Raw genomic sequence first — 6000 nt, 5'->3', positions numbered from 1 at the left:
CAGGCATTCCCTGTCCCATTTCCCTGCTTTGTCGATTTCAGAACACCTGTCACATGGCACACTGCCCTTATTTGTTCTCTCTCTGGTTGTCCGTCTCCGCTCTGTAAGGGCAGGACATTGTCTCTGTCCTCTCTGACCCTAACATCAGGGCCTGGGCTGGTACAGAAACGCAGATATTTGTGGGGTCACTGAATGAATACAGAGAGGGGCAAACGTTCTGAAAGCAACTACGATGCTATGGGATGGTGATGCCCATCTGGCCTTCAAGGCTGGTCTTGGTCAACCCTCTCCAGTAAAGCCACCTTGAGGTCCTCCAATGGAGGTGATCTTTCCTTTGTTTTCCCCAGCTCTTAGTGTGACATTTCTTGGAATACTCATAGCCAATATTTGGTTACTTTGATGGCTAATCGTATGTGTTGACTTGTCTGGGTGGGGCGGGGGGATGCCCAGATTAAATATTATTTCTGGTTGTGTCTTGGAGGGTGGTATTTCTCAGTGATGAGAGCATTCCAATGGGCAGACTCAGCAATTCAGTTTAGTTCAATAAATGGTTGGAAACCATTGAGAAACAAAGTCCAGCAATGTACCTTCACTTCCCGGTGTGGGTGATGCCATCATCCACGGGAGGCCGGGATGAATCAAAGGCAGAAGGAGGGATCCGCCCCTTTTGACTTCCTGCCTGCCTGCTTCAGTTGGGACATCGTATCTCATCTATTCCATTCCTTGCACGGGCTGGGATTTAAATCATTGGATGCTTGGTTCTCAGGCCTTTGGATTCAGCCTGAATTACACCACGGACATTCTTGGGTCACCAGCTTGCAGACAGCAGATGGTGGGACTTCTCAGTTTCCATAATCTCTTGAGCCAACTCCCATTATGTCTCTCTCTCTCCCTCACACACACACACACACACACACACACACACACACATCTTCTCTCTCTCTCTCTCCATATCTCCTGCTTGTTCTGTTTCTCTGGAGAACTCTAATACCGTTACCCTTCAATCTTCCTCTCTGGAGGGCCACTTGGAGCGCCTTCCCTCAGTCTAATGGCCTGCAGGATCCTTGGAGTTTCTGGGAGGCCAGTGAATGAACAAAGAAGAGCTGAATGCATGGAGTTGAGCATTTGGAATTTGTGGAAAGCATTTCTCCTCACGAATCGTGTGTGCGGCATTGGTGACTCTAGTTTGAACCACCCTTTACTCAGCGGGTACCGTACACGAGCCTGGGCTACCTCCTCGTTTACAAACCCAGAACCCAGGCAGGCTGGTGCTCTTAGTTCAGTGTGATGGGCTGAATACACCTTGTGAACGCCAATAGGAAACAACTTTTTTTTTTTAAGATTTATTTATTTATTTGTCTGACAGAGAGAGACACAGCGAGAGAGGGAACACAAACGGGGATGGTGGTGGGGGAGGGGAAGCCAGCTCCCTCCGGGCAGAGAGCCCGACGCGGGGCTCGATCCCAGGACGCTGAGATCATGACCTGAGCCAAAGACAGAGCCTTAACCCACTGAGCCACCCAGGCGCCCCACCAATAGGAAATAACTTTGACAAAATCAATAAATGACACGTGTCTGAACGTCTCCATTTGAGTCTTGGGGCTTGCTTCTTAAATTCCTACAACCTCAAACTGGGCTTCTGCAGTTTAGAATGAGGATGACTGGCCGGACAGAGACGTACCACAGATCTGTAAACAGAAGAGAGTGAATAGCAACCATTGTGTCTTTCATTTCTATGAAACATCTTGCATTTTTTTAAACAAATTGACTTTTAAGTAATCTCTACACCCAACATGGGGCTTGAACTCACGATCCTGAGGTCAAGAGTTGCACGCTCCACCAACTGAGCCAGCCAGGCACCCCTGAAACAGCTTGCATTTTCTTTTTTCTTTCTTTCTTTTTTTTTTAAAGATTTTATTTATTTATTTTACAGAGGGAGAGAGAGAGAGATCACAAGTAGGCAGAGAGGCAGGCAGAGAGAGAAGGGAAGCAGGCTCCCTGCTGAGCAGAGAGTCTAATGCGGGGCTCGATCCCAGAACCCTGAGATCATGATCTGAGCTGAAGGCAGTGGCTTAACCCACTGAGCCACCCAGGCGCCCCCAGCTTGCATCTTCAAAGGAACTTTTACAGGTGTTCTCTGAAACCCACAGCTCATGGGATGCCGTAATCAGTGTCATGCATGTTTTCTAGGAAATCGAAGCTCACAGAAGCCATGTGACTTGCTCAGTGTCCCCGTGTCGCTTTGGCTGAGGCAGGCCCTTGGTCCAGAGCCTTTCGCAGATGCTCCCAAGTTGCAAGGCAGCGCTGGGAACAGCGAGGGAAGCTGAGGGCTTCTCTCCGCCCACAGTGCTGATGGCCAAGTAAGAGTCTGGAAGCAAGCGCTCTCGAATTTTCTTTCCGTTTCCTTTCCCGTCTTGCACATTTACTGCTAACTCTGTGATGATTCGAAGAACTGTGCCGGGTACTGGCTCCAGCCTGTCTTGTTCAATAATCCTCTGCAGGATTTCACTGTGTCTTTGGGGAGGCCTGGGAGCAGACGGAGAAGGGGCTCGCTGCCAGGGCCTGCACGTGCTGGTGGGGAGCGGGGGAGGGTGGGGGCAGCTCTCTCGCCTCGCCCTCATCCTGGGTCTGGCTTTGGGAGCTCCTACGGCTCCGCTTGCGGCTGGGGCATGATGGGGGGGCAGCGCTGTGTCCGGCTGAGCACCATCATCCTAGGTCTGGGGGGCTCATCGACATTGCCTCTCGGCATGGGCAGATGCTCCTTTCTATCTGGGCTCAAGCCCCCCTTCCCCACTCTCTGTCCAGGTACAGCCTCGGCTTGCCCCTCGACGAGGGAGAGCTCGGACAGAGACCTTCCCTCCCTCTTCCCAGACCTGCCGTAACTGGGGACTATTTTTACCCAGAGAAAGTAGTCTCTGAGGAACGGTGTGGGAAATGAAGGAATTTTCTTCTTGCCTTCGACCCCGAACGTCTGTGTGCGCTGGGGCAGGCAGACTCTCTTTCTCATGCTGGGTTTCCAGCACCGGAAGGTAGGAAATAGTCTGGTGACTTGTCTCATCAGGCTGATAAGAAAAATATTATATGCCACACCCATGCTGACTCAGCCCCGACGGCTCATCTGCAGTTGCCGGCGTGGCCGTTTGCCCTCAAAAGGACGGATCAGTGGATGGCAAGACGCTCACGGTAGACGGATGGGCCACCAGACTGCGGGGCTGTCAGGAGGGATAGGGATTTCCCCGTGGTTTTGAACGCATACTTGGTAAGCGAGGCAGGGTCTCATCGAGCGTACAGCTGGGTAGTGGCAAGGATTCACACTTTTATTCCAACAAAAGAAAAGGACTGAGTTTGTTTGTGCTTCAGTCTGTGAGGTAGGCTAGCTTAGCAGGGTTTCCCCTCTGCCCTGTTTAGGAAGAACGATCCATGAGAAGGTGCCGGCCAAAAGAACAATCGGTTTTATCCTGGTCACACAAACATTGAAAAAGTGAGCCTCGTGTTTGACTGGTGTTCAACAGACAACATCACTTGGCACTTGTGTCGCTGTTTTCCTCTGCAGAGAAACTTTGTAACCGGCACAAGGAGAGGAAGGTCTCAGCATTGTCACCCATACCGTGAGAAAGGGTCCGAGGCTTCTGCTCGTGTGCGTGTGCCAGAGCCACGGGACATGTACGTGTGTAAGTGGTGGAGAGCCCACGACAAAAATGCCTGGATGTGGTCCCCGATGCTTGCATTTGTGTGTCTCAAATAAGTCGAGACAATCTATAAATAAAGAAAACTCCAGAGAGGGAACCTAGAAAATAAAGGCATAAAGAAATGTCCCTTCCTATTCCAGCTTTCCAGTGTCTACACCTCCTGAAGGCAGGGACTGGTGGGGAGGGGGTGGGGCGTTGCTGATGGTTTGGATGGCGCCTCGGAGCCCAGCAGAATCACGGGGGGCGGTGGGGGGAGGGCATTCGTTGAGACAGAGAGCGCCGGACTCTTCTCTAGGATTTTCTGACTCCACGGATCTGGAATAACACCCCAGGATCTGCATTTCTCAGAATATCCCAGGAAACGCTAAATGCAGCTAATCCAGGAACCCCCACCTCAAAGACCACTGATCCCGCAGTGTGTCCCACCAGAAAAGGGTGGGTGCGTTACTCACTGAGGGACACCCCCACTTCTGACTCATCTGACTTCTCAACATTCGGAAGGTAGGCAGATACTTACAGAACTATCCACATGAACAAAGACAAACTAAGATCAATCCCTTAGTCTCCTGACACGTAAGCCACATTGACGTTGGCTCTGATAATCACGAAATGATAGGACTCTGCTTTCCTGCGTTCTGGTTCTCTGAGAAAAGGGACAGGTTACAAAATTGTTAACATTTTATTCTTAACTTAATTAGTAACATTTTGTTCTTAAATTATTAACATTCATAACAAGTTCCTTTTCTACCTACCAGCGGCAGAATAGGTGGGAAGCAAACTCTGGATTCTGGGCTTTGTGATAGAGCAGAGAAACTCCAAGTTCACGTCTCCTGGGTGGGGACCCTCGGAGGGTGCCGGGAAGGAGCTGGGTCACCCCGGGGAGGGGACTGGACCAGAGGATGAGGCAGCCACCCAGTGGCGAGCTTCATTAATCCCCCCCCACACATGCTTCCCCGTCTCGAATCGTTCTGGACTCTCCTTTCCCTTGCACTCCACATGCACTCTGCCCGCAGGTCCTGACTGCTCTGCCTTCCAAATCGATCCAGAGCCTGACTCCTTGCACCGACAGATCTCACTCTGGTGCAAGCCACCATCTCCTCTCGTGTGATTGTGCAGTTGCTTTGTAACTGGTCTTCCTGCCTTTTTGCTCTCACTACCCAACCCCAACCGTCTATTCTCCATACTGGGGGCAGACGGAAGACTCCAGGTCTCAGGTCACATCGCCGCGCTCCTGTCCTCTCTGATGGCTTCCCCTTGCACTCAGAACGAGAGCCAGAGCATTCACGTTGTTCGGAGCCCCCACCATCCTATCTGATTGCTCGGAACCCCCACCGTCAGATCTGATTGCTCGCTTCTTCGCTCTGAGCGTGTCTCCCACTGTGCCCTCCTCTGCTCACTCAGATGCAGTCCTTCTTGTTCTTTCTCCAATCCACAACGGAAGTGTTTGCCTCAGGGCCTTTGCACTGACTCTCCCTCCTGCCTGGGATGCGCTTCCCCCAGAGACCTGCAGGGCTCTCCCTCACCTGCCTCCATCCTTGCTCACTTGCTTTCCTCGATTGCCCTTTTGGAAATTGCAATTCCGTTCCTCACTCCTGTTCCCTCTTTTTCCCATTTCTGGGAAAAAGACATAGCTGTTACCACACCGTTACCACTATCTCATATATGTACTTAACTTTTAAACTTTATAATCCATCTCCCACGGCAAGAAAATTAAAACCCACAAGCAGAAATGCCCTCCTGTCTTGCTTACAGGGCCTGCCAGGTAACAGGTGCTAAAAAATAATGTGTTGAATGAACTTGATGTCAAGTAAGGGGAAGTGGAGCATGGCACAAGGGCGCTGGGAAGACCACACAGGAGAGGAGCGGAGAGGAAGACGGACGGTGAGGTCTGTGAAGGGGAGCTGGTAGAAACCCACTCACCTCATTGATGTCAGCAACCGAAAAGCTACACACGGACTCTGAGAAACCAGGAAGCATGTACACCAGGTAGGGTCCTCTGATGGTTTTCTCCCTCTCCATATTTTCTCGTTTTCCTTCCGCTACTTCAGGTAGGCAGCTGGCTCTGCATTTCGGAGCCTCCGACAAGCTCTGGGACTGGCAGATTGTGGGGATAGCTGCAAGACGCTGGCCCTTGTTTCGGAAGGCCTAAACCCGTAAGAAAACTGAAGAATGTTCACAACGGAAGAGAAAGGAGCAGGTTGGCTTGGAAGAAACCAGAGGGTCCCTTGGCATGGGCACGGGGTGCCTCCTCCTCATATCCCAGCATTAGCAATGATTCTAGAGCCCAGGCCTGGCTAAGTGTGCAGGAAAG

The sequence above is a fragment of the Mustela erminea genome, chromosome 10, assembly GCF_009829155.1.
Source record: "Mustela erminea isolate mMusErm1 chromosome 10, mMusErm1.Pri, whole genome shotgun sequence".
Lineage (NCBI taxonomy): Eukaryota > Metazoa > Chordata > Mammalia > Carnivora > Mustelidae > Mustela > Mustela erminea.
This window is presented reverse-complemented; position numbering follows the sequence as displayed.